Source organism: Mobula birostris, chromosome 4 (assembly GCF_030028105.1).
Source record: "Mobula birostris isolate sMobBir1 chromosome 4, sMobBir1.hap1, whole genome shotgun sequence".
Lineage (NCBI taxonomy): Eukaryota > Metazoa > Chordata > Chondrichthyes > Myliobatiformes > Myliobatidae > Mobula > Mobula birostris.
In genome coordinates this window covers 77,807,887-77,822,861 of record NC_092373.1, presented here as the reverse complement: position 1 = coordinate 77,822,861, position 14,975 = coordinate 77,807,887, and positions in this window count along the sequence as shown.

Sequence of the window (14,975 nt, the reverse complement as noted above, 5' to 3'; positions counted from 1 at the left end):
TAAAACTAAGCAGACTTTCCCAGCTCCCGTGTTTTTCTTTTGATTAGTTTCAGGAAATATAAAACATAACACCAGCGATTAAATTTATCACCTAATTGACTACTTCTGCAAAATGTCATGAGTATCATATGACAGGTCAGGGAGACCAACCTTGTGCACTGTTAGGTTATAATCTGAAGTTAGGTTATAATCTGAAAGGGTTCATTATCTTGGTCTGGAAATGACTACCACATATTTAGAACATCTGACTTTGAAAGCTGTTTCAGGTGGTGTGCTACAAATTAGATCACACAATGAAAGTAGCAGAGACACTTATGAAACCACAAAATCATCTTGAATGTTTGCAGTTAACCCAAAATTTACCCTAGGAAGTTCCCACTGACAGACTACCATTTTACATTATCCACCAATTTATTCTGAATATGAACTCACCTGGCTTCCAATATAGTCTGCTTACCTATGTATCCAGTTTTTTGCTTGGCTTGTGCCTCCCAACCCAATTTCTATGCAAATAAAGACAATATCTTCATTGCTTTGAAGGGAATCTCATGGTAATTTGTTCCCATAAGATTGAAATTTTGTTATGCCTTTGCTTTCATTTCTTAATGGAAAATGTCAGAATGCTTGGTCACTTCTTTAGTTGAATGAACTGTTGATATATTGGGCTTGTATTTTAAAACTTGGTTTTCAACAAACTTACTTTTACTGTTAAACTTCAGCTGATTAATCAACAGGAGATATAATGCGTGAGCAGGTAGAAGACAGGATTATATCTTGAAAAGTAAGGAATGAATTGACTTTATTACTTACATCCTTCACATACATAAGGAGTAGAAATCTTTATGTTACATCTCCGTCTAAATAAGTAATGTGCAATTTATAGTAACTCATAATAAATAGTATGTACACAGGATAGTCAATATAACATAGAAATACAGTTCTGTCAGCGTGAGTTAAGCAGTCTGATGGCCTGGTGGAAGAAGCTGTCCCAGAGCCTGTTGGTCCTGGCTTTTATGCTGTGGTACCGTTTCCCAGATGGTAGCAGCTGGAACAGTTTGTGGTTGCGATGACTCGGGTCCCCAATGATCCTCCAGGCCCTTTTTCCACCCCTGTCTTTGTAAACATCCTGAATAGTAAGGATCAAAAGATAGATCACAGCATGGATTTCCAGAACATAGAATTAGAATTAGGACTAAAAATGCATAATTTTTTTTCTACTGCAGATATGATGGAAACAGAATTAGAGTTAAAGCAATATGCAAATTTTATAGTTCAGCCCTGTCAAATGGATCGATCTGTTTCAATACCATCGAAAACATGTTCAACATTAACTATGTATATTAGATATCAGTTTGGAAAAGAAATATAGTATCAAAACAGAATGTCCAAGAAGCTTTCTCTCCCTTGGAGGGGGTGAGCCTCTTATAAAAATTAGCTTTCATTTATTTGAGCTCTCTAATCATGTATGGGGTAACAGGAGTTACGCAATCAGTCTGCTGCTGTTGTTGTGCCATTCAAATTAATCTTTACAAATCTGTATCTCTGCTATCTACTATTGATGATAAGAAATGCAAAGGGAGCATATGTCAAGTATGAGCATTTTGATTTGGAGTGGACCCTTTGAGATTTATAGCGGATTTAGTAAGAAAGAAATTAGGAAGTCAAACAAAGAACATGAAATGGACTGAGAGTCATTGAGTCAGAGAAATGTACAGCATAGAAACAGGTCTTACCGCCCATCATGCCAAACCATTTACTCCCATCAAACTGCACCCAGACCATGGGCCTCCATACCCCTACAATCCATACCCCCTTCTAAACTTCTCTTAAATGTTGAAATCAAGCTCACATGCAACACTTGTGCTGGCAGCTTATTCTACACTCTCATAAGTAAAGTGTGTGAAGCAGTTTCCCCCTCATGTTTCTTTAAACTTCACTTTCACACCTAACCTATAACCTCTAGTTGTAGTCCCATCTAACCTCACTGGAAAAAGCCTGCTTGCATTTACCCTATCTATACCCCTCATAACTTTGTATACCTCAATCAAATTTCCCTTCAGTCTTCCGCCATCCAAGGAATAAAGTCCTAACCTATTAAATGTTTCCCTGTAACTGAGGTCCTCCAGTTCTGGCAACATCCTTGTAAATTTTTTCTGCACTCTTTCAACCTTATTTACATCTTTCCTGTAGGTAGGTGACCAAAACTGAACACAATACTCCAAACTAGGCCTCACAAATGTCCTATACAACTTCAACATTACATCCCATCTCCTGTACTCATTACCTTGATTTATGAAGGCCAGTGCTTTCTTTATGACCCTTTCTACCTGTACTGCCACTTCCAATAAATTATGGACTTGTGTTCCCAGATCCCTTTATTCTATTGCGTTCCTCAGTGCCTGACCGTTCACTGTGTCAGACCTACCCTAGCTGCTACTACCAAAGTGCAACACCTCGCACCACACTTGTCTACATTACATTCCATTTGCCATGTTTTAGCTCATTTTTCAAGTTGGGTCAGATCCTGCTGCAAGCTCTGATAGTTAACCTTTCTGTCCACTACACCCCCAGTCTTGGTAACATCCACAAATTTGCTGATCCAGTTAACCACATATCACCCAGATCATTAATATAGATAGAAACAACAACAGACCCAGCACCATTCCCTGTGGTACTCCACTAGTCACCGGCCTCCAGTCAAAGAGGCAACCATAAGCTACCACTGTCTGGCTTCTCCCAGAAAGCCAATGTACAATCAACCTAATATCTCATCATGAAAGCTGAGCAACTGAACCTTGTTGACCAATCTGCCATGCGGGACCTTGTCAAAGGACTTGCTAAAGTCCATGTAGACAAGATCCACTGCCTTGCCTTTATTAACTTTCCTGGTAATTTCCTCAAAAAACTCGATGAGATTGATTAGACCACAAACTACCACATATGTAGCCATGATGACTATCCCTAATCAGTCCATATCTAACCAAATACGCATATATCTGGTCCCTTAGAATACCATCCAATAACTTCCTACTACTGATGTCAGGCTCATTGGCGTATAATTTCTCGGTTTATTTTTAGAGACTATCGTAAACAGCGGAACAAAATTAGCTATCCTCTTGTCACAAATGATGATATTTAAATATCTCACCTAGGGCCCCTGCAACTTCTGCATTTGCCTCCCATAGGGTCCAATGGAATACCTTGTCAGGCCTTGGGAACTTATCCACTCTAATTTGTCTCAAGATAGTAAACACCTCCTCCTCTGTAATCTGTATAGTGTCCAGGACGTCACTGCTGCTTTGCCTCACTGCTAGACTCTGTGTCTGTTTCCCAAGTAAATACAGATGCCAAGAATCCATTTAAGATCTCCCCCATCTCCATTCTGATTACCATTCTGATCTTCCAGAGGACCAATTTTGTCCCTTGCAATCCTTTTGCTCTTAATACATTCCCCTTCACCATGTCTGCTAGGGCAACGTTGTGCCTTCTTTCAGTCTTCCTGAATTCTTTCCTAATTGTTTTCATCCATTTCTTGTATTCTGTAAGTAACGAATTTGTTCCTACCTGCCAATATCTTCTATGCACCAGTGCCTCAATATCTCTTGAAAACCAAGGTTCCCTAAACCTATTGTTTAACCTTTTATTCTGACAGGCACATACAAGCTCTGTACTTTAGAAGGCCTCTCACTTACCAAGTATTCCTTTTGCCAGAAAACAGCCTGTCCCAATCCACATTTACCAGATCCTTTCTGCTACCATCAAAATTGGCCTTTCTCCAATTTAGAATCTCAACCTAAGGTCCAAATCTATGTTTTTTTTCCATATTTATTTTGAAACTAATGACATTTTGATTACTTGATGCAAACTGTTCACCTACACAAACTTCTGTCACTTGCCCTGTTTCATTCTCTAACATAACATCAAGTATTGCATACTCTCTCATTGGGACTTCTAGGTACCAATTAAGGAAACTTTCCTGAACACAATTCACAAATCCTATCCTATATAGCCCTTTTACAGTATGGGAGTCCCAGTCAATATGTGGGAAGTTAAAATCACCTATCACAACCTTATGATTCCTGCAAATTCTTTACAAATTTGTTCCTATTTAATATAGCCCCATTAAAGTGGTCATACCTTTCTTATTCCTCTGTTTTACCCATAAAGCCTCACTAGACGAGTTCTCCAGTCTGTCCTGACTAAGCACTTCCTGACTAGTAATGCCACCCTTCTCTCTTTCATCCCTCCTGCCCTGTTGGGTCTAAAATAACAGAACCCCAAAATATTGAACTGCCAGTCCTGTCCCTCCTGCAACCAAGTCTCACTGGTGGCTACAATATCATAATTCCAGGTGTTGATCCATGCCCTTAGCTCATCTGCCTTTCCTACAATTGCCCTGGCATTGAAATATAGGCACCTCAGAGCATTAGTCCCTCCATGCTCAGCCATTTGATTCCTGATTGAGGTCTGAGGTCTTAACAAAACCTTTCTCCACAACCTTTCTGCTAACTGTTCTGGCACTCTGGTTTCCAACCCCATACATCTCATATTTAACCACTTCACCCCTCCCCCTCCCATGCAGCAATAGCAAACCTTCTCCCTGCTGGGAAATTAGTTCCCTCCAGTTCAGGTGTGTCTCCTCTGTACAGGTCCCACCCTCTCTAGTAGAGAGCCCAGTGATCCAAAAATCAGATGTCCTCCCTCCGACCCCACCTCCTTAGTCACATGTATGATCTTTCTATTTCTGGCCTCACTAGCACGTGGTACAGGTACCAGTCCTGAGATCGCAACCCTGGTGGTCCTGTCTTTACGTTAGCACCCTGAACTTAGTTTGTAGAACCTTTTCACTCTTCCTACCTACGTCATTGGTACCTACATGGACCATGACCTCTGGCTGTTCACCCTCCAACTTACGAATGCTGAGGACTTGATCCAAGATGTCCTGGGCCCTGGCACCTGGAAGCCACTATACCATCATTCTCATCCACAGAACCTCCTTTCTGTACCCCTAACTAATGAATCCCCTATCACCTCTTCTCTCCCACTTCCCTTCTGAGTCACAGAGCCAGACCCAGAAACAGAGACCTGACCACTGTGACTTTCCTCAGTTAGGTCACCCCCCCACAACAGTATCCATAGTGATATAATTTTGTTGAGGGGGATGGCCACAGGGGTACTCTGCACTGGCTGTTTAACCTTTTTCTTCTTCCTGACTGTCACCCAGTCTCCTGTGCCCTGCACCTCGGGTGTAACTACCTCTCTATATGTCCAATCTTATCACCTCTTCAGGCTCCTGAATGATCTGGAGTTCATCCAGTTCCAGCTCCAACTCCTTAATGCAGTTTGTTAGAAGCTGCAACCGGATGCACTTCTCGCAGGTGAAGTCGCCAGGGCCACTGGAGGCCTCCCTGCCATCCCACATCCAGCAAGAGGAGCATTCCACTATCCTGGCTGGTATTCCTCCTCTCCTAACTGTGCAAATATAAAGAAAGATGCAATAAGTAAACTGGGAAAAAAATCTTCCTGCAGCTTATTCACCTTCTTTCACTCAAGCCTCTGCTTGCTGAAGTCCGGAAGAGCTAAAGCCTCAAATAACCACTCTAACAGTGTCCACTCCAACATTTCGCAATAGGATTAAGGAGAATCCTGAAACCTTTCATAAGTGTTTTAGAAGAAGGTGTGTAACTAGGGATAGAGTTGTTACCCCTCTGATCAATGTGTGGAGCCAGGGGATGTGAATAAGAACTTAATTGAATGTTTTCTGTTTGTATTCATCAGGAAGAAGGAAATAGAAGGTTAGGGGAGGGGTGTGCTGACACTCGGGAACAAGTCTATGCCAAGATGAAGAAAGTGTTAGAGATATTAACTCATACTCAGGCAGATGAACCACCAAGTCATGAAAGGTTCTATCCCGGGATGCCATGGGGAGAAAAAAAGAGGCGATTGCTGGGTGCTAATAGAGATTATTGCTTCTTTGTTAGCCGCAGGTGATACGGAAGAAGACTATGGGGGTAGCTACTGATGTTCCTTTATTCAAAACTGGTTGTAGGCATAACCCAGGAAACTAAAGGCTGGTAAAACTTGCATCAATAGTAGGGAAGTTATTGCAAAAATATTCTAAGGGACAGGATTTGTGTTCATTTGGAAAGGCAGGGACTGATTAGGTGGATGTGTTTTATATCAACTTTATCAAGGCTTTCGATAAAGTTCAGCACAGTGGGTTTGTCCAGAATATTAGGGAACAGGAGATCCTACGTGTGTTGGCAAATGGATCCAAAACTGCCTTGGTAAATGGAGGTAGAATGTAGTGTTTGAGAAGTGTTTTTCTGTATTGTAGAGATTGGTGCTGGGATCATTGCTGTTTGTCATGCATTAATAGCTTGAATAAGAATATAGGTGGACTGAGAAGCAAACTTTCTGACAACACATAAAACTTATGTATTTGTAGATAGTGCAGAAGATGTGATAGGATACAGAAGTACATACTGTAAATGATTGGAAAGATAGGAAGAGCAGTGGCAGATAAAATTTAATCCAGTCAAATGTGAATTATCACATTTTAGGATATCAATCACCAGCAGGACATTTGCAGGACTCTGGGAGTGTGGATGTTTCAAGGAACTTAATGTACAAGTTCATGGCTCCCTGAAAATGGTGATATAGGTGGATAGGGTGGTGAAGAAGGTATTTGGCATGCTTGCTTTCGGTAGTGTGGCACATTGAGGCTGTACAAAACATTGTTCAGACAATACAGTTCTGGTCATCACAGCACAAGAAGGATATGCTGGCATCAGAAAGAATGCAGAAGAGATTAACTTGGATGTTGCTTGGAATGGGAGGCATTACTTCTGAGGAAAGATTGGATAGACTAGGAATATACAAGGAGAATATACCCTGTATGCAATTCTCCTTACTGGAACGTTGGAAGCTAAGGAGTGACCTTACCAGAGATTTGTGAATTAAGATGGGCATAGATAGGATAGATAGCTATTTTCTTTTCTCAGGTGAATGAGTCTAAATCAAGAGGGCACAGGTTAACGAGGATGCTCTGTTTTGGGTGTGCTGAGTTTCTTGAATCTTGTATTCAACAAAATTTGAGTTGAAATTTTCACCAACTGGCAGCTCAATTGAAACGTCTCTTATTGCAGAATCTGGTGAAGTGTCATTGTATGCTGTATGTTCTGGTCATCATTACATGGATAAGGTACAGTTAATGGAATGAAGTTGCCTTTAGTTAGGCTTGGTGGAACAGTGTTTCAAATTGGTGAAGTGCCTATTTTTAAAATTACTTTTAAATGTCAATATTGTGTATTTTTGTCATTATCTCATAATACTGTTGAACAACTAGTATGTACAGCCTCATTGCAATCTACTGTTCCCGTTTCTAAACATGTTGTGTTCCTAAGTGACTAAAGATTAGTGTGATATGGAAGAGAACTGAAATTCCCAAACTGTAAATTTAACCGTTCCAAGTGTATTGAAAATACCTACATTTGGTAGCTGTCAGATGTACACATCTTTTGGGCTTTGAACATTACATTTATGATTTTCTTTCGTGATTCTTGTAAACAAAAGGATTTTATCCAAACCAGCTTGAGCTGAATGCTAGTTATGGACCCTGATTTTGACTGATTGCAGTTGAGTAGACTGGAATAGGTGCAAAATTGAAGCTGTAACTGTTGCTTTAGCATTCTGCTCAATAAATTTAATCAGGCTGAAATTTCACTGTATCATTATATTGTGAAATGATATTGCAATTGTGTTTTAACTTTTCACAATAGATAAGGATTGAATAAACATTTATTTTTCTGTTAAAATTTAGGGTGTGGTGATTCAAGAGCTTACTACAGTCTTGGCCACTGAGTAGAAATTTCAGTACCTTGCTATCAGGTGATTGCTGATGGTTAATATTTTATGGTAAAATAATTAGTTATGGCTCACATCTTAATGAACTTGGGCTTTAACCTCAAAAACAAAACCCTGAGGATGTCCTTCATAGCATAACTGTCATATTAGATTGGACAGTCATGCTAAGACTGGCCTCCTGGTCAACGTAACAGCCCACTCAGCTTTTTTTCTAAAGAAGAACAAAACTCCTCTTCAGCAATATTTTTGGCACAGAATTAACTTTAGATGTAGATTTAGAAATGTAGATTTCCTGTTACAGAAAAAAACGGTGCATCTAGTTACTTACTGTACGTGAGGACAGCCCAAATGCAAGGATACAATATATGTGCTGCAAATAATGTTCTGAGCATTCTTTTAATTTTGCATGTTTCATTGTTAACAACTAGTATGATATTTCTTGAAATGTTCAACAACCTCCACGCATTTCTAAAAGATACAACACTGCAGATTCTTGAACCTGGAGTAAAAAATCAAACTTTTCAAGGAACTCAGCAAATCGTGTAACATCAGTTTTAGGGGTTTGGGTGTTGGGGAAGGAAGGTATTGTGAATATTTTGGATTGAGACTCTACCTGAGGAACTGCATTCCTACTCTCTAGTTAGACTAATTGTCATGAGTGTCTTATCTAGAGTTGTTAAACCCTTATGTTTTCTGTTTAATCTTGTCAAGTTTATTTTGACTGGTAGGGTTTTCAGTCTACTGTGATTATTTAAAGTGGCCTCCAAGTTAGCACTTATCGCGGGTCCTTGTGTGTGTGTCGAGAATGCATCGGCTCGCAGTGTTGCTCTGTCAAGCCAATAATGTTCAGTTGGAATTTCTATCATTAAACACTTGTTTCTGTTTCAACATGGGAATTGGTCATCCCTCCACACCTGGGTTCAGTCATCTGTCAGTGCACACCGTGACACTAATATTATAACACCTTACTCTCCTTGCATTCCTCCTTTGTTCTATCAATTTGCAAGAAGGATACATAATAAACACTGTTTCACTTAAATATTGCCTACTATGTTCTTATCATCATTTCAACTGAGACAAAGAATGTGCAATGATGTATTTGTTGAACTATGAACTCTTATCTGCAGCTTGCAATACAGAATTGTTAATATTACTGAACTGGTTTGTGCTCTACTTGAATGCAGCATCAAGAACATCCTCACAGCAGAACATAATGGAGAAACTGGGAAGCAGCATCTTTGAATGCTTGCCAGTGCAGGGATAATTTAGTCTTTGGGCTCTTTCTGCTGGTTTGTGAAAATGCACCCACAATTTTATTTGCTTTGAAATTCTACTTCTCGAACATAAAACATTTTCTTAACAAGAAAAGGAAGAACAGTTGATGGAAATTTTATCTCTGGTGTTGGCGGACAAAAGCTGGTAGAAAACCAGCCAGCACTAAATCTGTCTTGCCCAGCTCTCCCTCAAAAAAACTTTTGTCTGGCATGAGAAAAAAAATTCAAGTTCTGTGACCCCCTTTTACGTGCTTTCTTTATAGCTTCCCTTCTCACTCATAATCTGGAATCTAAGATTTAGCCCTTAGCTCAACTCACCCGCATATACATGTGGGAATAAACAGAAGTGTAAATGGCAGAAACTTTTTGTTTTCATTTCTGGTAGGCTCAGTTTTTGTTGCATATCTTTAGTTTTCCTCAAATGCAGTGATTATCCTGTTATTTGGACCTGTTGCAATCCTTCTGTTTAAGATAAAGCTTAATTAATTTTGCTATGCTTGATATTAACCACAGACCAAATGTGAACAGCTTTGATTTCACCTCCAGATCCCATTTCAAATTGTACCTTGGAATGAATTAAAGGAGAAAAATTATGCTTAATTTCAGTCCCAGTGCGATATAGCATAAGTGATTGGAGAAGAGCCAGCAAACGTGCACAGCCGCCAAATTTCCAATTAAATCTTGAAGTGCAATGTTAATATTTAAAGTAATGACTGGAGAATGATTTCTTACAGGCTGCATATGATATAGTGCTGTACATCAGAAGAGAAAGCATGCATTCTGAATATCTACCTTTATCTTTCTTAAACATCTAAAATTTGATTTGTATTGAACTAGTGAGGGCCTCCATCGGTCAGAGTTGACTATGGATGTTGCGTCATAGCTGTCTAGATACGCAAGCCTGGGTGGTACAATATGAAGAGCAAGCTGTTGCCCATGTAGCAAGCTCCATGCAACTGATGAAGCCAGAGGAACGGCAGGGACTGATATAGTTTGGTACCAGCAGTGTTGCAGGAGTTGCCAGCCAGCATTGAACTCTATGTAGGAGTGCCTTAGGGAATCCAGGCCAGATTTTTCCTTCAAGGTCCACTTCCGAAGCCTTCCCCATGAGTGTATATTGCCACAAGGCAGCAAAGGTACTCGATGAGCTTCCTTTCTTTCTTTTCAAATCTTTTTATTGCATTATAATCAGTTAAATGAACAATTATTATGCAATAATAACAATACCAAGAGAACAGGATTATAATAATAGCAATTATATATACAAACGTAAGTTCCAAATATCATATCCAGACAGGTCCTCCCAATCCCTTGATAATTAAAACTGAAAAAAAGTTCAAAAGATTTGTTCAAGGAAAAAAAAACAACAACACCCCCCTAAACTAAACAGATGAGCTTCCAACCATGGCTGACGAGCCCCATCTGCCCAAAGTGACTAGTTTTAAGGTGCCAGTAACCTGCCTTTGCCTCTTCTCACCTCAGTAGAAATGGTTTCTCCAGGCTTAGTAGCTAAGCCACCATGAAGTCCAGGAGCTGGACTTGGTTGTCAAAGGCTATTTGAGGCTCACACCATTAGGAGCATTTAATAGATAGTGGCGGTTTGTCCTTATTACCCCTCCCCCCCGGCTATAACAAATTTAAGGAACAATATTAGCATTTGGAAGAAGCATTGGATCGGAATATGTGATTTCAAGAGTCTTGTTCTGTCTATTTATGTTGTGTATTTAACATTTAAGCAATATTTGAGTAATTTATATATTTTTTAGATGTTTAAGTAATTATATGTTTTATGTAAAAATACATTAACTGCATACGAAATCATGCTATCATATGATAGGTACACATCTCACTTAAAGTAAACCCAAAGTTAGACCCGCATTTTGGATTCCCATGTCTACATTTGAACTAGATTAGTGTTTTGAGGTTACAAAACATAACAATTTACTGTAATATATTTAGTAATTTTTAATGTTTTCAAGTGGGCGTTGTTTATTAAAAAAAAACCTAACACTAAAAGCACCTAACACTACTTTCTCTAGATTTTTCTTCTGTTTTTATATAAAGGCATCCATTAGTCTTGCAAGTCCATGGATCTGCACCTGGAAACTCTTCACTCTCCAGGGCGCAGGCCTGGGCAAGGTTGTATGGAAGACCAGCAGTTGCCCATGCTGCAAGTCTCCCCTCTCCACGACACCAATGCTGTCCAAGGGAAGGGCATTAGGACCCACAGAGCTTGGCACTGGTGTTGTCGCAGAGCAATGTGTGATTAAGTGCCTTGCTCAAGGACACAACACGTTGCCTCGGCTGGGTCTCGAACTCACGACCTTCAAGCCACTAGTCCAATGCCTTAACCGCTTGGCCACGTGCCCACACTTCTGTTTATATATTGCATGCATTCGTTTTTTTTTTGCACCCCAGACTTCATATGGTGACAGATCATGGAACTTGCAATAAATGCATCCATCCTCACCCACTGATCTTGTTTTCCAATATACTGGGCGTCCCTCGAAACCGAAGACCTCTCTGCTGCCAGCTCTCTCTTCAGCCTTGTTGCTGGATGCTTTCAAACCATGGATCCCGCCATCTCCAGATGTGGCTCCAACCCCAGCCGCCTCTGTCCCCAGGCCAAGACCTTTCTCACTGCTACTGGTACCGTAGTTCTTCTTCCACCACCATTACTCCACAACAATCCCGGGTCTCCCTGGTTCCTCTCCACCTTTCTTCCCCCCCCCACTGCTCTGAGCCCCCATCTTCCCCCCACCCTATGTTCCAGAAAACCCCCCCACCCCTCCTCTGACCCCTCCAACTCCCTACCCACCACAGAACCTAGCTCTAACCCCAGCCATGTTTTCACCATCCCCTCCGACCTTGCCCGCTCTGAGGCAGATCGTTCTGTCTCAGTAAGGGCCTCGCCTTTGTCCCCCTGCATCTGCGCATCAGTGAGTTCCGCGCCCGTCATGATGCTGTGCTCTTCTTCCGCTGCCTCTACATCTGTGCCTATTTCTTTGGCAAGGACTCTCCAGCCCACACCAATAACCCCTTCTCCCATCTTCAATCCTTCTCCTCTTCTTGCACAACCAACCCTGGTCTTCTGCCTGCTCTGGATCTTTTCATTGCTAACTGCCAACAAGATATCAACTGTCTCAACTTTACCACTCCTCTCTTCAATTCAAACTTCGTTCCCTCTGAATGCACTTCTCTCCACTGTCTCTGCACTAATCCCAACCTCATCATCAATCCCCTCAGAAAAGGGAGTGGGGGCTGCAGTAGTCTGGCAGACTGATCTCAACCTTGTTGAGACCAGATGGCAACTCTCAGACACCTCCTCTTACGCCTTGAACAGCACCCTACTAAGCAGCATCAAGCTGTTGTCTCCCACACCATCACCAACCTCATCGACTCTGGGAATCTCCCATTCATTGCCTCCAACCTCATTGTTGCATTACTCCACACCTCCCATTTTTACCTCTTACCCAAGATCCACAAACCTGACTATCCAGGTAGATCCATTGATTCCGCCCACTCCTGTCCCACTGAAATTGTGTCTGCAAACCTCTATTCTATTTCATCCACCTTGGTTCAGTCCCTTCCTACCTACATCTGTGACACTTCACTGCTCTCAATCGCTTCAAAGACTTTAAATTCCCTGGCCCCATTTGTCTCATTTTCACTATGGATGTCCAGTCCCTATACTCTCCTATTCCCCTCAGGAGGGCCTTTAATCTCTCCACTTTTTTCTGGACAACAGATTACCCCTCCTCTGCTACTCTCCTCCATCTGGCAGAATTGTTCCTCACCCTCAACAATGTCTCCTTCGGCTCCTCTGACTTGCTTCAAACCAAGCGTGCAACCATGCGTGCTCACATGGGTCCCTGCTATGCCTGTCTTTTCATCGGCCACGTGGAGCAGTCCATGTTTCAAGCCTACACCAGCATCACTCCCCAACTCTTCCTGCGTTATATTGATGACTGCATTGGTGCTGCATCTTGCACTCATGCTGAGTTCACCAATTTCATCAACTTTGCCTCCAACTTCCATCCTGCCATAAAACTTACTTGGTCCATTTCTGACACATCTCTCCCCTTTCTCAATCTCTGTCTCCATCTCTGACTGATACCTTTTATAGAACCACTGTCACTCACAGCTACTTTAACTATACCTCTTCCCACCCTGTCACCTGTAAAAATGCCATTCCCTTTTCTCAGTGATGAAGTGTTTTGAGAGGCTGGTGTTGAAGCATATCAGCTCCTGACTAAGTGGCAACTTGAGTCCACTCCAATCTGCCTACCAAAGCAACAGGTCCACAGCAGATGCCATGTTATTGGCTCTTCACACAACCCTGGAACATTTGGACAGCAAAGGTGCATATATCAGGATGTTCTTTATTGATTACAGCTCAGTATTTAATACCATCATCCTCTCAAAAATAATCAATAAATTCCAAGACTTGGGCCTCAAAACCTCCTTGTGCAATTTGATCCTGGATTTCCTCGCTTGCAGACCCCAGTCAGTTTGGATTGGCAAAAACATCTCCTCCACAAGCTCCATCATCACAGGGGCACCACAGATCTGTGTGCTTAGCCCCCTGCTCTACTGGCTTTACACCTATGACCCTGTGGCTAAACACAGCTCCAATGCCATATTGAAGTTCACTGATGACACCACTGTCATTGGCCAGAAGGCGGAAATGGATCACGCATACAGGAGTGAGATTGAAAACTTGGCTGAGTGATGTCATATCAACAACCTTTCACTCAAGCAACACACATCAAAGTTGCTGGTGAACGCAGCAGGCCAGGCAGCATCTCTAGGAAGAGGTACAGTCGACGTTTCGGGCCGAGATCCTTCGTCAGGACTAACTGAAGAAAGAGCTAGTAAGAGATTTGAAAGTGGGAGGGGGAGGGGAGATCAAAAATGATAGGAGGAGACAGGAGGGGGAGGGATGGAGCCAAGAGCTGGACAGGTGATTGGCAAAAGGGATAAGAGGGGATCATGGGACAGGAGGTCCGGGAAGAAAGACAAGGGGGGGGGGGAACCCAGAGGATGGGCAAGGGGTATAGTCAGAGGGACAGAGGGAGAAAACGGAGAGAGAGAGAAAGAATGTGTGTATATAAATAAATAATGGATGCAGTACGAGGGGGAGGTGGGGCATTAGCGGAAGTTAGAGAAGTCAATGTTCATGCCATCAGGTTGGAGGCTACCCAGACGGAATATAAGGTGTTGTTCCTCCACCTAGTGGGGTACCGCAAGGCTCAGTGCTGGGACCCCAGTTGTTTACAATATATATTAATGACTTGGATGAGGGAATTAAATGCAGCATCTCCAAGTTTGCGAATGACACGAAGCTGGGCAGCAGTGTTAGCTGTGAGGAGGATGCTAAGAGGATGCAGGGTGACTTGGATAGGTTGGGTGAGTGGGCAAATTCATGGAAGATGCAATTTAATGTGGATAAATATGAAGTTATCCACTTTGGTGGCAAGAACAGGAAAACAGATTATTATCTGAATGGTGGCCAATTAGGAAAAGGGAAGGTGCAACGAGACCTGGGTGTCATTATACACCAGTCATTGAAAGTGGGCATGCAGGTACAGCAGGCGGTGAAAAAGGCAAATGGTATGCTGGCATTCATAGCGAGAGGATTCGAGTACAGGAGCAGGGAGGTACTACTGCAGTTGTACAGGGCCTTGGTGAGACCACACCTGGAGTATTGTGTGCAGTTTTGGTCCCCTAATCTGAGGAAAGACATTCTTGCCATAGAGGGAGTACAAAGGTTCACCAGATTGATTCCTGGGATGACAAGACTTTCATATGATGAAAGACTGGATCGACTAGGCT